This window comes from Lissotriton helveticus, chromosome 11 (assembly GCF_964261635.1).
Source record: "Lissotriton helveticus chromosome 11, aLisHel1.1, whole genome shotgun sequence".
In the NCBI taxonomy this organism is placed as follows: domain Eukaryota; kingdom Metazoa; phylum Chordata; class Amphibia; order Caudata; family Salamandridae; genus Lissotriton; species Lissotriton helveticus.
Genome location: NC_136072.1, coordinates 1,086,516,855 through 1,086,535,356, shown reverse-complemented (window position 1 = coordinate 1,086,535,356; position 18,502 = coordinate 1,086,516,855). Strand labels below are relative to the sequence as shown.

General features: G+C 46.9%; 1 protein-coding gene across 1 annotated transcript in view; it reads left to right on the top strand.

The window, feature by feature from the left end:
- The window catches only part of POP5 (POP5 ribonuclease P/MRP subunit), a 124,375-nt gene that overhangs the window by 4,860 nt on the left and 101,013 nt on the right, over positions 1 to 18,502 (top strand). The window lies entirely within an intron of this gene.

Here is an 18,502-nt window from a genome sequence, read left to right as displayed (position 1 = left end):
AAAATAATAGAGGCAGGGACTCGAAATCAAATCCCATAGTAATGAATGGCAAATTACCTTATTTTAACTTTTAAAAATGTGAACAATTTTTATTGCATAATTACATACAAATAAAAAAAATTATACAATGCTAGCACTTAGTTATTTATGTTAATTTCATTCTAAACATAACTGTAATTTATTTATACAACATAATAGGTATACTTTTTCCCCTTGAGTGGAAATTTGTTTTTCATTTAATTCATGAGCAAAATAATTTTACTTTTATGAATTCAAAATAATTACATATTTAATTCAAAAGTTAGTAATGTAGCATTTTGTGTAATCTACATTTATTTTACATTTCATGTATATTTACCTTAAACGTATTTTACCTTAATTTTTATTAAAACCTTTAAACCTTTATCCTATGCTTTGCCATAGGAGATCTCTGCCCAGTGGCCGAGATCTCCACCTACAGGTGAGAAGTTACCTCAGTTACTTTATAATCTTAAATTAAGCTGCGCACCCTGAATTACAGGGGGTGAGGTGAGGGGAGACATGTATGACTACATTTTGTTGGAAATATTACACTCCTGATTGTAGGATATGTGCTACTTTAGGTTATTCATCAAAGTGTAAGGGTAAGTTTACCTTTGTGACTATTCCTCCCTAGTATCTCTTTTCCTTATGCAACTAACTTACATCTCAAACAAGCTGTAGTGAAACTCTGCCAATGTGAATTGGAGGACCTAAGGAATCCCTTAAAATCTGATCAGCTGCAGGGATTGAGTAATTCTCACCCCGGGACAACTGCAGTGATGTAAAGGCCTACAGTTTTGCTTTTTTCTTATTAGTACTGTGTGGCCTCTAGTGGTTGGGAATGCCTGACCTTGAGGCACAGTGTTATCCTCATGACAATCCTTAAAGAAATGGCTGCTGGCCCCTGTCTTTGAGCTTGTTTAGGAGATGGCCTTTCTGTCCATCAAAATACCCTGTTGTGTGGCTAAAATCACTAACAAGGGACATAACCAGTGAAGGTTGAAAGGAAACCCGGTACAAGATCAAATTGAAAATATGCTTCTAACAGATACATTTCTCCCACACATTACTCCTCAATTGTAGACTGGCTATGAAGAACTTTGCATAGCCACCAGGGGCTATTCAAGTGGCTCCATATATATTTATTTCCTTTTAATGTTAGTGCTGCATACAGTACAAGTTGCATCAAAGCTGTTAATGTGGAAAGGGGTGCTGGATGCAAATACAAATAAGGGAGCAGTGACGTTGACAATGGTGAGGGTCCAGGTTTGCCACTGGAAGTAAGTAGTGTTACTTTGTATTGGCCTGAATCGCCAAAGTGGAGATCTGACCAGGTGGTCTGACTGGGGTAGGTAGAGTTCAGATTGAATCATTATGAGAACACCTGTAAAAGGGCAATATGATGGAAACGTATTGGTGGAGAATATGGACAGTTGGAGCGTTAGCCATCTGCTTACAGCATTATACTGGCTTGTCTTTAAGATGAGTTTGTTAAGATGAGACTGCTGTGCCAGGAATCTGGAGTCATCAGCACGGCATCGAGTCAACAAAAAAGGTAATCCAAGGAATCTATTTTGAGTCACTTGGGGTATACAAGCACCTGCAGATAGCGACATGAAGATAGAGGCCACCCTGCATTTTAAATAGGATTGAATAGACAAGTTTGTTTTCTGTGGTCAACCTGAGTCTGGATGGCTGAAGTGATATTTGGGTGCCACCATGGAGTGTCTTGTAGGTGAGGCAGAGGGCCTTGAACCGCATTCTTTTCATGATATCATGATAAGTTCACAATGAATGTTCTAGGCTGCTGTGATGTGGCCCAGTGTCTGACAAAAGATGAATCTAGATGCCTTTGTTTGCACTTTCTGAGCCTAGGTGATCCTGTTTGTCAGGAGACTCGTATAGCTAGCATTGCAATAATAAAGTGGAATTTGGAAGTGTGATTATCAATAGGGTTACTGTCTATATGACAAAAGCACTGACTGTTGTCAGTAGATGCTCGCACCTTATTTGCAGAGCTACATATGCAGTGGTGCTTTGTGCCACAGATGCCACTTGTTCAAACTTGTCACTCGTTAGTTTTATTCTCTTTCTTGGCTATTATTCCCAAAGCCTTGTAAAGCTCTAAAAAGCCCATGATAACGACTGATGCAAACAGGTGATGCCTGGGGCATAGATTACACATTATCTTGTCCCTACGCTCAAAGGCCTTCAGAATGAGTGGCCAAGATCTTTACTGCCTTCAATAAGCAGCACCAGGAGGCCACACTTGATCCTCAGACTTGCGGCAGTCCAACCCCCAAGTAGGCTAGTCTTTCTGAACGTTTGACAGGCAATGCTGGTCATTTTCAAAGGCTGACCCTCCTATGCACTATGTTGGTCCTGTGTGGATGGTCTATCAGGGTCCTTCTAAATTAAGTTCCACTGTTGTCCTCCACTGGATTCCTAATGATCCAGTATGTGAGCCTCTATCTCCTGCAGTAGCGAAGCTGCTACCTTAACTAAATTCACATCGGTTCTATACTACTCCCAACGACATACCATGGCTGTAGTCACTAACGGCTCAGGTTTGACACCCCGTAACCCCCTTAAGTTTTGGCGATATTGCCACAGCTGTGCGAAGGATCAAGAAAAGACAAATGTAATGTTATGGCGTTATTCCAGTGTACCTGCCCCTGCTTCACAACTTATACTATCCTTTTGCTACAGGCATGACCTGAAAAAGAATGATGGTGCCTGCATCAAGATAAAACACAGCCAGGGACTTTATCCTTCAACCATGTATTGGAGCCACACTGAGGAAGTCCAAAAGAGAACCGATCTCAGCCGTAAACAGGTTTCTTCCACACTAGAAGACGGAACTTAAAAAGAGCTTGAGCTGTGACGACCGACCTCCGCTCCATCCTGAAAAGAGGTTTGACCTGCCGAAAACAACTTCCAGTATCATTAGACAATCTACCTTGAAAAGAGTATTGGCATTATAAAGAACTTACTAAGTAAATAGAAATCACATCCACAAAATAACAAGCCGAAGGCATATCAGCCATTCTTGACTAGAACGGGCATCATACAAAGGCATATACATGCAAACCCTGAGAACAGCCATGTTGTGATGCTCTTTCCACATAGATTTCTAAAGCGTCCTACTGAGCAGCAAGAGAAAAATGTCAACCTACTTTTGAGGAGGCCATATCAGGTAATTTCCCGTCTCTGAAAAGCCCAAGACAGTGGAGACAGTTCTGCCTGCCACAGTTTCATTGCCTTTGGCACCACCGTCAACAGACTGAGAGGGTGAGGAAGAAGGAATATGAAGAACGGATAGATGCTCAGAATATTTATCAGATGGACTCCACAAACGAGAAGTGTTTGAATTCTTATATCATTAAAGTAACACCAGAGGGATAATTCTTCTTACCATGCCATTAGTGGACTGTATCCACTATGTTACTGCCATGCAGGCAGAGAAGAAAAATTATTTTTATCTAGATTCCAGCAAGAATGGAAAAGACTAATCGATCTTCAAATGTTGGAGACTGGATTAAAATCAACTCCAGGAAATTTATTTAGGAATGTGATCACTTTCTCCTTGTGTAGAGAGCAATGCATGGATGCTCAACAGGACCTAATCTATTAAGGACTATGTGCAAGCGGACACTATGATTTTCAATATAACTCAAAACGGGGCTTTTACTCATTGTACTGCATTTGGTCCTCCACGAGAAATGGAGAGCAAGAGATTGGATAAAGCGGGCCGGAGGGTAGTATCAGGCGCTACAAACTCTTTAGAAGCTTTACCGAACATCAGGTGGAGGAGGATTAGCGGTTATCTATCTGAAACAAGCATTGGAAATGCAATAGGTCTCGCATTAGAAAAGTTGGAGTTATTGGTCTTGTAAATGACATATATTTTATTTATTTGTTGGTTTTTAAAATTGCTAAATTGATGGCTTTGTCATTTACAATGCCAATAGTTATAACTTTCGCGAATGTGACACCTATAGCATTTGGAATGCAACATGTTTTGTATTTACGTGACTTAGATGGCAGCTCTGGTCGTTAGGCCACATCTCTAGAGAGCAGGAGAGTGCAGCAGGGGAGAGAAGCACAGCAATGCAATAGGTCTCGCATTAGGAAAGTTTGAGCTATTGGTATTGTAAAGGACACATTTTTTATTTATGTGCTTGTTTTGAAAATAGCGAATTAATAGCTTTGTTATTTACAATGCCAATAGTTTTATCTTTCGCAAATGTGACGCCTATTGTAACACAATATGTGTTGTGAGGGTGGGTGAGGGTGAGGGGTTGAGGGTGAGGGGTTGAGGGTGAGTGAGGGTGAGTGAGGGTGAGGGGTTGAGGGTGGGTGAGGGTGAGTGAGGTGAGGGTGAGTGAGAGTGAGGGGTTGAGGGTGAGTGAGGGTGAGGGGTTGAGGGTGAGTGAGGGTGAGGGGTTGAGGGTGAGTGAGGGTGAGGGGTTGAGGGTGAGGGTGAGTGAGGGGTTGAGGGTGAGTGTGAGGGTTGAGGGTGAGGGGTTGAGGGTGAGTGAGGGTGAGTGAGAGTGAGGGTGAGTGAGGGGTTGAGGGTGAGTGAGGGTGAGGGGCTGAGGGTGAGTGAGGGTGAGGGTGAGGGGTTGAGGGTGAGTGAGGGTGAGGGTGAGTGAGGGTGAGGGTGAGTGAGGGTGAGTGAGGGTGAGGGGTTGAGGGTGAGTGAGGGTGAGTGAGGGTGAGGGGTTGAGGGTGAGGGTGAGTGAGGGTGAGTGAGGGTGGGTGAGGGTGAGTGGTTGAGGGTGAGTGAGGGTGAGTGGTTGAGGGTGAGTGAGGGTGAGGGTGAGTGAGGGTGAGGCTGAGGGGTTGAGGGTGAGTGAGGGTGAGTGAGAGTGAGGGTGAGTGAGGGGTTGAGGTTGAGGGTGAGTGAGGGTGAGGTGTTGAGGGTGAGTGAGGGTGAGGGTGAGTGAGGGTGAGTGAGGGTGAGTGAGGGTGAGTGAGGGTGAGTGTGAGTGAGGGTGAGGGGTTGAGGGTGAGTGAGGGTGAGGGTGAGTGGGGTGAGGGTGAGTGGGGTGAGGGTGAGTGAGGGTGAGGGGTTGAGGGTGAGTGAGGGTGAGGGTGAGTGAGGGTGAGGGGTTGAGGGTGAGTGAGGGTGAGTGAGGGTGAGGGTGAGTGAGGGTGAGGGTGAGTGAGGGTGAGGGTGAGTGGGTGAGTGAGGGTGAGGGGTTGAGGGTGAGTGAGGGTGAGGGTTGAGGGTGAGTGAGGGTGAGGGTGAGAGGGGTTGAGGGTGAGTGAGGGTGAGTTAGGGTGAGGGTGGGTGAGGGTGAGTGAGGGTGAGGGTGAGGGGTTGAGGGTGAGTGAGGATGAGTGAGGGTGAGGGGTTGAGGGTGAGTGAGAGTGAGGGTGAGTGAGGGTGAGTGTGGGTGAGGGTGAGTGAGGGTGAGTGAGGGTGAGGGTGAGGGGTTGAGTGGTGAGTGGGGTGAGTGAGGGTGAGGGGTTGAGGGTGAGTGAGGGTGAGGGGTTGAGGGTGGGTGAGGGTGAGCGAGGGTGAGGGGTTGAGGGTGAGTGAGGGTGAGGGGTTGAGGGTGAGTGAGGGGTTGAGGGTGAGTGAGGGTGAGTGAGGGTGAGGGTGAGTGAGGGTGAGTGAGGGTGAGTGAGGGTGAGGGGTTGAGGGTGAGGGGTTGAGGGTGAGGGGTTGAGGGTGAGTGAGGTGAGGGTGAGTGAGGGTGAGTGAGAGTGAGGGTGAGGGTGAGTGAGGGTGAGGGTGAGTGAGGGTGAGTGAGTGAGGGTGAGTCAGGGTGAGGGGTTGAGGGTGATGGAGGGTGAGGGGTTGAGGGTGAGTAGGGTTAGGGTGAGGGGTTGAGGGTGAGGGTGAGGGGTTGAGGGTGAGTGAGGATGAGTGAGTGAGGGGTGGTGAGTGGTTGAGGGTGAGGGGTGGTGAGTGTAGGGTGAGGGGTTGAGGGTGGGTGAGGGTTGAGGTTGAGTGAGGGTGAGTGAGGGTGAGGGGTTGAGGGTGAGTGAGGGTGAGAGGAGGGTGAGGGTGAGTGAGGGTGAGGGGTTGAGGGTGAGTGAGGGTGAACGAGGGTGAGTGAGGGTGAACGAGGGTGAGTGAGGGTGAGGATGAGTGAGGGTGAGGGGTTGAGGGTGAGTGAGGGGTTGAGGGTGAGTGAGGGTGAGGGTTGAGTGAGGGTTGAGGGTGAGTGAGAGGTTTGAGGGTGAGTGAGGGTGAGTGAGGGTGAGGGTGAGTGAGGGTGAGTGAGGTGAGGGTGAGTGAGGGTGAGGGTGAGTGAGGGTGAGTGAGGGTGAGGGGTTGAGGGTGAGTGGGGGTGAGTGGTTGAGGGTGGGTGAGGGGTTGAGGGTGAGGGGTTGAGGGTGAGGGGTTGAGGGTGAGTGGGGGTTGAGGGTGAGTGAGGGTGAGGGGTTGAGGGTGGGTGAGGGGGTGAGGGGTTGAGGGTGAGTGAGGGTGAGGGGTTGAGGTGAGTGAGGGTGAGGGGTTGAGGGTGAGTGGGGTGAGGGTGAGGAGGGGTGAGGGGTGAGTGAGGGTGAGGGTGAGTGAGGGTGAGGGGTTGAGGGTGAGTGAGGGTGAGGGTGAGTGAGGGTGAGTGAGGGTGAGGGTGAGTGAGGTTGAAGGGTTGAGGGTGAGTGAGGGTGGGTGAGGGGTTGAGGGTGAGTGAGGGTGAGGGGTTGAGGGGTGAGTGAGGGTGAGGGTGAGTGAGGGTGAGGGGTTGAGGGTGAGTGAGGGTGATGAGTTGAGGTGAGGGTGAGTGAGGGGTTGAGGGTGAGGGGTTGAGGGGTGAGGTGAGGGTGAGGGTGAGGGGTTGAGGGTGAGTGAGGGTGAGGGGTTGAGGGTGAGTGAGGGTGAGTGAGGGTGAGTGAGGGGTTGAGGGTGAGTGAGGGTGAGGGTGAGGGGTTGTGAGTGAGGGTGAGGGGTTGAGGGTGAGTGAGGGTGAGGTTGAGGGGGTGGGTGAGGGTGAGGGGTTGAGGGTGAGTGAGGGTGAGGGGTTGAGGGTGAGTGAGGGTGAGGGTGAGTGAGGGTGAGGGGTTGAGTGAGGGTGAGGGGTTGAGTGAGGGTGAGGGGTTGAGTGAGGGTGAGGGGTTGAGGGTGAGTGAGGGTGAGGGGTTGAGGGTGAGTGAGGGTGAGGGGTTGAGGGTGAGAGGGTGAGGGTGAGGGTGAGTGAGGGTGAGGGTGGGTGAGGGTGGGTGAGGGTGAGGGGTTGAGGATGAGTGAGGGTGAGTGAGAGTGAGGGTGAGTGAGGGGTTGAGGGTGAGGGGTAGAGGGTGAGTGAGGGTGAGGGGTAGAGGGTGAGTGAGGGTGAGGGGTTGAGGGTGAGTGAGGGTGAGGGTGAGGGTGAGGGGTTGAGGGTGAGTGAGGGTGAGGGGTTGAGGGTGAGTGAGGGTGAGGGGTTGAGGGTGAGTGAGGGTGAGTGAGGGTGAGTGAGGGTGAGGGTGAGGGGTTGAGGGTGGGTGAGGGGTTGAGGGTGAGTGAGGGTGAGGTTGAGGGTGAGTGAGGGTGAGGTTGAGGGTGAGGTTGAGGGTGAGTGAGGGTGGGTGAGGGGTTGAGGGTGAGTGAGGGTGAGTGAGGGTGAGTGAGGGGTTGAGGGTGAGTGAGGGTGAGGGTGAGAAGTTGAGGGTGAGGGGTTGAGGGTGAGTGAGGGTGAGGGGTTGAGGGTGAGTGAGGGTGGGTGAGGGTGAGTGAGGGTGAGGGTGAGTGAGGGTGAGGGTGAGTGAGGGTGAGTGAGGGTGAGTGAGGGTGAGGGTGAGTGAGGGTGAGTGAGGGTGAGGGTGAGTGAGGGTGAGGGTGAGTGAGGGTGAGGGTGAGGGTGGGTGAGTGAGGGTGAGGGGTTGAGGGTGAGTGAGGGTGAGGGGTTGAGGGTGAGTGAGGGTGAGGGGTTGAAGGTGAGTGAGGGTGAGGGTGGGTGAGGGGTTGAGGGTGAGGGGTTGAGGGTGAGTGAGGGTGAGGGTGAGTGAGGGTGAGGGGTTGAGGGTGAGGGTGAGTGAGGGTGAGGGGTTGAGGGTGAGTGAGGGTGAGGGTGTGGGGTTGAGGGTGAGTGAGGGTGAGGGTACATGCTTTTCACTTTCTTCAAAGGTTGTCCGTGCATCAAGGGTAGTTGACTGAACTTTAAGTATAATAATTGTACGTACTCTTCGGTGGCATTGAGCTCACACCCTCGAATGGTCTTCGGTAGTATTGTTTCCTGTAGAATTCTATTTCCTGCTTATAAAGCGCATGTCTCGGTCAGTATCAGCAAAGTGGTATGTGCATGTGAAAGTCGGAGAGTTGGAGGCGGTTAAGGAAATGCAGAACATTCTGCAAAAGTAATGGGAAACCATTTTTATCTTGAAACTGTTTTTAACCGACAGTCTTTTATTCCTAATCATAGATGAGTGGGAGTAATACAGGGACTGGAGCAGCAGCGCCTCAGTTTGGATTGGTGTGGCAGGCAGGAGAAAGTCAGGAGAGGGAGGAGAGGGAGGAGGGGGAACTGCTTGCGAAATGAAATTAAAAGCGGCCGGCCGGGAAATGCTCTCGGTAGCATTCGTTTGAAGTGTGAAGCAGGGGGCGGGAGCAGCCTTTGATGTGCGGATAATTAGGGGAGGAGCAGCCAGGAGATCCAAGCTGGGGAACAGATGGAGGCGATTTGATGCTGTGCACGCGCATTTTAGGTCAATGCGCTTGCGCATTGACCTAAAAGCCACGGGCACAGCACCAAATCGCCACAGTTAGGTAAGCTTTGTTTAAAGCCCTATAGTCTCGCTTCTCTCAATGCGCATGCGCATTGATAGGTCACGAGACCTAAAAAGGCATAGTCTTCCAGGCAAGGAAAACTTTTTCCAGTGGAGCAATTTACTTTCTTTAAAGCAGGCACAGCTTAAAGACAGATTACATTTGGGGGGTGGGGGGTTTAAATAGCTTGAACTTGACCCTTTGCCCGAAGGTATCCTAGCCCTCTACATGAGCACCAGGTGCGTTACTGACAGACACATCGCATTCATTTTTTTGTGCGGCACGGGGAGATTGTGATATGCCCAAAATCACAGGATGTTGAGCATCCCTGCTGAGACTCGAACTTTCCAAGTTTTGAGGTCGTCCGCTCTAGCCGTTAGGCAACATTCTCTCCCCTACCCAGATCAACCCAGTCTACTCCTTAGACCATAGCCCTGCCTTGGATCTCAGGATTTGGGCCAAAAGTTCAGCAGTATCTCCTAAATATACTATTTGATGGAGAGCATCTTTTGGCCCAGGTTTGATTATTTGCAGGAAAAATATTAAATAGACACGAAACAGCCCTTTTATAAAATGAGCAATTAAAATCCTTGCAGGTAATGAATGGGTTGTCCCAACCTGCCAACTAAGTTGCGAGATAGCCAAATCTATTTGGATCATCTGTTAGGCCCATATATCGTACAGAATGTAAGCAACATAAAACTATACTCTATTTGGGCAATCACTGAGCATTCTTCCTTTTAGTGAGAGCGAGGCCCTACAGATTAGCTGTCAGTTGCCATAGTAGGGTAGTATGTGTGTAAAAAAAAAAAAATATATATATATATATATATATATATATATATATACACACAATATACAACAACGTGGACGAACCCAGTAAGCAATCCAAAGAAGAATGACACACTGTTCTAATCACCGGGATCCCGCGGAGGACCGCTATGGGTATTAGAGGCTGGACATCCTTGACAAATGTGTGACTACAGGAGTCCGCCTCCTCCGGGATCATTTAAGCTACTTAATACTTGTAGCTCTCATTAGCTCAATGACTGTGGTAACCGGTAGGGTCACTGTATCACTGCACACCTTAGCGTGTGTGCTCACTTCTCTTTCTTGCACTTTTGATTCGGTCCTGACGAAATCCTCAGTACCACTTTTTGAGGCTGAAACATGTAGACCATATAAATTGGGATAAGGAAGACCAATTTTATCTTCATACATATCCCGACTTCATTTTTTAACCGTGCCCCAGAGACTCAAGAATAAAATGTAACAATTGGATACTCCTGAGGTACTTTTAATCTGCACTTGTCCTTTTCACACACACTCACTCACAAGAAACCCACTCGTGCATCGCAGCACAGCTGGGTTGCACTCAGCAGCACAGCTGGGAACCCTATGATGAAGCATGCCACCAACTAGGTTGGCGGGTGAGGGTTCTTTTGAAAAACCAAATTGTTTCTTAACATTCCTGTGAATAATGGTGTGTCATTCTTCTGCTTTGGATTCCTTACTGGGTTCGTCCATGTTGTTGTATATTGATCATTTTCAGGGAGAGGGACGTTCCCCGCATTCATTTTTTTAAATCACCATTGAATCGCCTTGACCAGGTGGAACTTTCCTAGACTGACTGGCCTCCTAGTCCATCACCACAGTCGCAAATACATTTTTTTAAATATATCTTTGGAAGTCTAAAAGTGGAACTTCCTCTAATAAGTCTCTTGGACAAAGTGTAACCGATATTCTTGGCTTTCAATTCTGAGGTGAAAAACCTTTTTGACCATCTTAAAACCACAATCTGAGCAACCAATTCCAAAGAGGGAAGTCCAGTTGCTGCTACACCACTCCTTTCTGAAAGGCTTAACTGCATTCAATACCATTAGCTGGCATTAGGACTTCCTCCATGGCAGGCATCAGCTGCCGACAAACAGTATAAGACCACAGGGAACAGCCAGGAGTAGGATCACCAAAAGAGATGCCATCACAAGTACTTAATGAGAGGACATACAACCTCCGCACACAATTTTAAAATTGCTGCCTGGGAGGATGTGGCTGCGACCTAGTCGGTCTATTCTTGCCAGTTCCCGAAGAGATACTAGACTACCAGCTTCCTGAATAGGGTCTATAACCTCGTGCAAGTACCATCTTCTTTCCAATGTGACAAGGCAAAATCAGGAAGGAATAAAAGGGTGGTTAAAAAAAAAAAAAAGCTTGAGCGGGGACATACTTTATCATAAAGTAGCTGCCGAAGCGAAAAAAATTGTCCAGTATAGGTCAGGATTACTTTTGTTTGTATTTTTATCTGGTTTTGTGATGGGATCAGCTCACGTTAATCAGGCATTTCATATTTCTGAGCACATTGGATCTGGTGGTGCCAATTCTACTTGTGCATGTCTGGGAAGACCTTCTGGAATAGATTAACAGTAAACTTGCTTAAATCAAACCCCAACATCCAGAGATTCTTTGACGATTTTCAAAGTCTCAGAGTTTCTACTGCATATATTCTAGAAGTTTCTCATGCCCCTTTACTTGCCCTGAAACTCGAGTGCTGTGTCTGTTTCCATTATACATTTCACAACCTCTTTGAGCCTCTCAGCCATTGTCAAGAATTTTTTAGTAATTTCTCTGACTGATCCCTTAATGTTTCTAGTGGCCCTTTTACACATTGACTATCTCTTTACGGAGGGGTCAAATCAGTTGACAGATTGAACTTAAGGCCTTCACAATTCTGGGTCCACAAGTAGAGTGTATATCATTAGCCTGGTCTGAACAAGCAACTTTACAGTCACGTAGTAGAGTAAATGGCCCAGCTTCGCTTAAGAGACTTCTCAAGCCTCACATTAACCTTTCCTGAATCTATATTGCTGTGTGCTGTATCTCGAGATGGAATTGTACTTTCTACATCCTCATGGTCAGTGTCAAATATTTCACTAGTTTAAGTCTCTGAGATTTCTTTCATTACACAATTAATGCCATAGTTTCCGAGGCAGTTCTCATTACTTGATCTGTAGACAATACTGGATAAACCACAGGTGCTTCCAGGAAGTTGTTGTGTTGTGGGTCATGTGCTGTTTCAATGTATGTGGATCAGAGAGGGGCTATTTTATTAAGGCATCAGTCTGAGACAATTTGAAAGTCTCCAAAGATTAGAGTTTTCCTGGAAGCACCTGTGGTTTATCCAGTATTGTCTACAGATCAAGTAATGAGAACTGCCTCAGAAACTATGGCATTAGTTGTGTAATGATGTATTGAGTGGAGGGCGCCGCAGTTGTTTTTCCCTCTATACTCCTTGGTGTTTTCTCTGAGATTTTTTTAGCAAATAAGTCTGACTGAGATGTTCAGGGTTACAGAAATCTTGCTTCACTGCCTTTTGCTTGGAATTGCCCCCTTCGAGGGTTAAATTGCATTGGGGGTTCTCACATACATGTTGTATACCCATTGAAATGCCTGTATTTTCCAACAGAATAGATTATTTTTCAGAGGAGAGGTTCACAGTGGATGATTGATCATTGCGGTTTTGGCTCGTTTCTATAACTACCAGTGGCTAAAGGGGAGCTTACAGAGTTCTGTACTGGTATCCCTGCTATTGAATTGGCACTGCAAGATGTATATGTTCTGTTGACCATACAGTAACACTTGACACTTTCCGCTCCCCTTTATCACGTTTTCCATCCCCACTCCCTGCAGTAGTAGGCCTCCGACAGCCCCCACTGAGCATCAGCAAGAGTTAACATAATGGGCAAGTTTGTAGAGTTTGAATCTTAAAGATAATGGATGTCTATCAGCTTATCCTGGTCCAATATTTTAAGGATCTTTCCATCTGTCTCAGGCAGCCCATGTGCGCCCCATACAATCCATCTAGGTTTGTGTTCAAGGTGGCATTAAAGTCACCACCACCTAAAAGTCCAGTTCTTTGTACGCTGAATGCATGTTTGAGTAGGACTGCTGACAGTCAAAATCTGTACACAAGTGATATAGAGTCCCTCTCTGACTCCCTTACTAATCAAGAAGGATAAGTTACTTACCTGTAATCCTAGTTCTCTTCCAGGGGTATACTCGTCAAAGTCATAAGCACTGAATAATCCCCGGAGCATATATAAAAATACATACACGTGTATGTTTAGACAAACCAGTAAAGAGTACTTCCAAAACATACATATATATATATATATATATACACACACGTATACATACATAAACATGCAGCAGAGAAAATAATCTCTCATATAAACACTGCAACAGAGAGAATGCATTGTAATAGTGTTCCAACACAGCCCTTTTATTTTCAGAAAAAAGGCAAGTAATAGCAGGCAATTGGCTCATAGGCTGCATAGAATAGAAAACGCCACAGTATCAAAATATCTGGCACCCTGCCTTTAAGTTTTCCAAGAACCTGGACACCGTGCCTTTAAGACCTCCAGGAGCCCCCGGCTCCCATCATGCACCACAGGTGACAGTTAGGTCAGTTCTTTTTTACAGTGTACAAACATAAAGGAATCATGGCACAAGATGCAGAAACAATACTATACTGTTAATACTCGTCCGGGGAGGCAGGAGGGTTGGTTATGACTTTGATGAGTATACCCTTGGAAGAGAACTAGGATTACAGGTAAGTAACTTATCCTTCTCTTCCAGGAGATACTCATCAATAGACATGAGCACTGAATAGAATAGCAAGCCCATACCCACTTTCTCGCAGACGAGCAACAGTATAAATACAGCACATTTAACATTTCAAGGATGACCAAACAAATTTCTTAACAAAGCTTGTCCAAACTGTCTATACAATAATGGCGAGAGAAAGTGTGCACTGGTCACCATTTAGCCGCTTTACAAATCTCTGTAATAGGTAAATTTTTCCGTCTCCTGTGAGGATCCTGGAGCTTGAGCTCATCAGTTTTTGGCTATTTCTAGTCAGAAATTGGTTTATTTCAACTTTATTCGACATTTTGGACTACTGGTATTAATTTTCTATCTTTCTCTGACAATTTACCAACTATTTAACAGAAATGCCAGCATTATTTAATAAATGCCCTTCCTGTGGGAAGAAAATGGCTAAATCTGACCCTCACTCTATTGTGTGTTTGCCATCTTCACACAACCCAGAGAAGTGCTACTACTTTTGGCAATTTTCAAAGAGAACTCTGAATGACAGAGAGAAGATCAAACTTCACGCCTCAATGGAGAGAGGAAAAGGACATACTAAAAGTGGCCTTGAGAGCAATCCTACCTATTACAGTGAATGCTACTTTCCATGAAAGAAATTGAAGGGGGCACGAGTGTAGGGGTTCAAATGGGGGACACTTGAGTCTGGTGAGAATGAAGGTAAGATTCCAGGAGAGTGCTGGAGGGTACCCTTGGTGGAATAACAAATTTGAATCCTTCCATGAAGGCTTTGATGACTCGAATTTTGAAAAGGAAAAACTGCTTTCTTTTCTGGTGGAAGGTCGCCACTGCAGCAAGATGTAAACGTGTGGAAGTGTACGCTAAATTTACTTTCTGTAAGTGAAACAGGTAGCAGAGAATGTATTTCACCGAGGCTTTAACAAGATACATTTGTTTGGTTCGCCAATAGCAACAAAGCGCTTCCATTTTGCTGCATAACAGGCTCTAATGGTGGGTCTACATGCCTCCTTGAGAATGTCCATACATTCTGGAGGTAAGTCAAGGTAGCCAAACTCTGACCTCAGGAGCAGATTGAGTTTTCAGGTCTGGGTGTTGGATTTGTCCTTGATTTTGAGTGAGAAGGTCCAGCCTGTTTGGGAGCTTCTTGTGTGGAACTACTACAGCAAGGTCGAGGAGTTTTGTGAACCAAGGATGACATGCCCATGTGGAAGCTACCAGTATCAATGTAAGAGACATTTGCCTAAGTCTCCGAACTAGGAGGGAAGTGGGAGAGGTGGAAAAGTGTAGGCAAATATCCCTGACCAAGTCATCCATAGTGCATTGCCCTTGAATAATGGGTGTGGGTACCAGGAGGCGAAGTTTGGCCATTTAGTGTTTTCTGCTGTGGCGAAAAGGTTGATTTGAGGGAACAACCACTTTTGGAAGTATGGTAAGATGACTAGTGGGTGGATGTTCCCATTCGTGGATTTGTTGCTGCATGCTGCTGAGCACGTCTGCAAAGCTGTTGTCTGTTCCTGTAAAGTATTCCGCAAGCAGGTGAATGTGTGGTGAAGAGCCCACTTTCATTTAGGGTGGGATAGTGGTGAAGACTGTCTCCTCCCCCTCTCATTTTTTGTAAGTAATGCATGGCTGTCATATTGTCAGTCTGGACTAGGACAACCTTGTGAGACAGGTGAGGAAGGAAAGCTTTTAGTGTTAGGTAGACTGCTTGAAGCTCTAGGGAGCTGATGTGGAGATATTGATGCCTGGCATCCCGGAGGCCGTGTACTGTGAGGTCTTGGAGGTGAGCACCACATTCAGTCTGTGATGCATCCGTGGTGAGTGATGTGGGGAACAGGGACCAGAAAAGGCCGCCCTTTTGGCAGGTTGTTGGTGTTCCACCATTACAGAGAACGGTGAGTGTGGAGATCTATCAACACTAGAGCCTCCAATTGACCCCGTGACGGACGCCATTGGTGAGCTAGACATTGCTGCAAGGGACACATATGTAACCTTGCATGGGGAACTATGGCAATACAGGACACCATCATTCTTCGCAGACACACAACCGTCTTCGCTGTATCTGGTTTGTTTGAAACTGGGGCAAAGTTGCCTGAAAGTTCTGAATCAGATCAGGGTTTGGGAAGGCTAATCCCAACTGCGTGTTTACGATTGCTCCCGAGTAAGGTTAAACCTGTAGCAGTTCGAGGTGGGAATTGGATATATTGATAGTAAACCCTAGTCTGTGAAATAGATTTATTGTTATCAGTGTCTTGTTGGCACTGCGGATGTGTACCAGCTTTGATAAGCCAGTCATCTAAGTAGGGGAATAGATTAACATTTTGTCTTTGCACATGTGTTGCAACTACCACCAGGCATTTTGTGAACACTCTAGGTGCAGTAGTCATCCAGAATGGAAGAACTTCAAACAGATAGCTTCTCTGCGATCATAAATCCAAATCCTTTGCAGTGAGCAGGGTGTATTGGTATATGGAAGTAAGCGTCCTTTAGGTCAAATGTTGCCATAAAGTTACCCCATTGAAGAAGTGGAATGACATCCTGTAAGGTGGCCATATGAAAGTGTTCTGATAGGATGTACTTGTTAATTGCTCTTAGAGACTGGTCCTTTTTGGGGATTAGGACATGTAGAAGTATACCCCTGAGCCCTGCTGTTGGAGTGGAATGGTTTCTATGGCACTTATGAAGAGAAGGGCTAGAACTTCCTGCTTGAGTAGTGTTTGATGTTCTTGCAATAACCTGTGAACACAAGGTGTAATATTGGGCGGTGGGGTTATGAGCTCCAGACAATAGCCATGTTGCCATGTTGGATAATGGCTAACGCCCATTTGTCTGTAGTGATTGTATGCCAGACTGGGTGGAAAAATAAGTCTGCCTCCGAATGGTGGTGTAAGAGGTCTGATGCCGTTTCTGTAGGTAGGTGAATGCCTCTGTGGAAGTGGACCAATATGTACCCCTGTAGCTTAGGCGACAAAAAGTGCCCCTGGGAGTGGTCATTTGGAGCACTACCATAGCTTTGGTGGTGTCCGTGTCTTTATTTAATTTTTTCCAATGTAGAATCTACCTGTGGGACAAAGAGATGTTCTTTGTTGAACAGGATGTTGAGAACAGTCCTCCAGCATGAAGCCGGAACATCTCAGCCAAGCATGTCGTCTAAGAAGAATGCTTGTGTTTATTCCCCGAGCTGCGGTGAACAGAAGAGTTGGTTTGACCCTCTGTGACAATTTGTTGGCCCCTTTTTCTATGTTCTTCAGTGAGATACTGGAGGAGCTCCTCCATTTTGTCCTAATGGTCTCTGTCATAACAGGCCAAGAACCCTTTTCCCTGCAGCATCTATGCACTTACTTTCCTTTTCAGGAACAAAGTGGGTGCGTGGGTCATCGCAGGTCGCCTGGGAAATGATCCTTTTGCGTGCGCTGGTTGTAACAATGGAGTCTGGTGGCACTTACGTCTGAGGGCGCTGCCTTATATATTTTTTAACCCAACCTAGGGGTGAGAATTCTAGCCCTAACAGTGTCCTTAAAGATGTCTGCATGTCTCATTATGCCTGGTAACATTGGCAGATACTGTGTGTGTGTGTCCGTGTGGGTAGAAGCTTGTATGTCACATAAGAAATCCTGCTTGAGGGTTTTTATGTGGAGCTCTACTTTATAGAAAGCGGCCATTCTCGCAAAGACCTCCTGGTAGGAGGTTGCGTTCTCAGGAGAGGGAAGGACGAGGTGGGTGCAGTTCAGGATCATTTGGTGCAGTGGGACCTGTCATACACATCCCATGTATCAGGATCACCTAATGGCCCTCCTAATCCACCAGTGTCTGATTGTGGTGAAGTGAGGCGAAGTGTCCAGTGCATCATGTTGTGGTGACAATGGCCGAGGGGAGGGGTGAAAATGGCAGTGGAGGGAGTGCAGGGGGTGGTGTTAGGCAGGATTAGTGACCTAGTAGTTGGTCTTCTTCCTGGGAGGAAGGAGAAAATCTAGGGCCTCCTCAAATGTCAATTTCCTCTATGGAGGTGGAGGAGAGGAAGGCAAAGCAATAAGGCGACAAGATCCAATTTGGATTTATAACTTCCGCTGGCAAATGGCCATCTTTTCCAGAATGGGTTCAACAAGAGACCTGGAAGTTGATGATGTTAGTCTTATGGCTCCGAAGATTTCGGTACAGAGGATTAATCGATGCGGAGGGACATGAAGTTGGGTGCTGGATCACTACCAAAGCTCATGGTCGATGTCAAAACATGCTCTCTGTCCAGGTCAATGCCAAAGGCTTGGCAATCAAAACTGTTTTCCTGATCAGAGCATAGCCAGAAGGCAATGGTGGTCAAGGGTCCGAACAGTGGGAGTGCTGAAGCCGTATATTGTTTGGTCGGCTTGGATGGAGGAGCACGGGGGTCACAGTACTCACACACTGGGTAGATGTGACTTCCTGCAGCCCCACGTCCGAACTGGAGCTGTCCTCTATCAAGGTGGTCTCTTCTTCCTCTGTTGTTGGCTCTTCTTGGGCATGTTCTTCACCAAAGATGTAGGGAGTGTCGTCTATGGCCTTTTGTGACATTTCCAGAGGACGGGCCCGCAGCGTTTTCCTTGACCGAAAGGACTTGCATGTGCCACAGTCCGCTTCCTTGTGGTCGGGTGAAAGGCACAGATTGCACACAGGGTTTTGGTTCGTGTGTGGGTATTTTGCGTGGCAATGCGGGCAGACTCTACAAGGCGTGCGTTCCAGCAACACATCTTCATAAGGCACCAGAGGTAGGCCAAAAAAGGCAATGTCCCGGAGGGCTTCGGACAAATGAATTTTCCAAATGGACGCAGCTATTGAAAGCGCCAATGAAAAGCAATACCGTCAAGGACAGTAAAGAACCGAGGAATCAAACTGAATTGAAGCATGGAGCCAAGGCATACACGTCCAAACCAGGCGGCAGAGCGAAAAACAATTTAACAATGGAGTAGATCATGCCCATCCGCAATATTACTGAGAGGACTCGAAGAAAAACAACTTGCACAACTCCAGACCCAACACTAGATGGCAGGAGTATGCAGAACAGGTGTATCTATAGCCCCACATACCATCGAACCCCTGCTTTCTGCTAATCAGCCATTCTTGACACGCCTTTGTCTGGCCGCTTTCTAACTCTTCAGCATTCACTGCAGTGCAGAA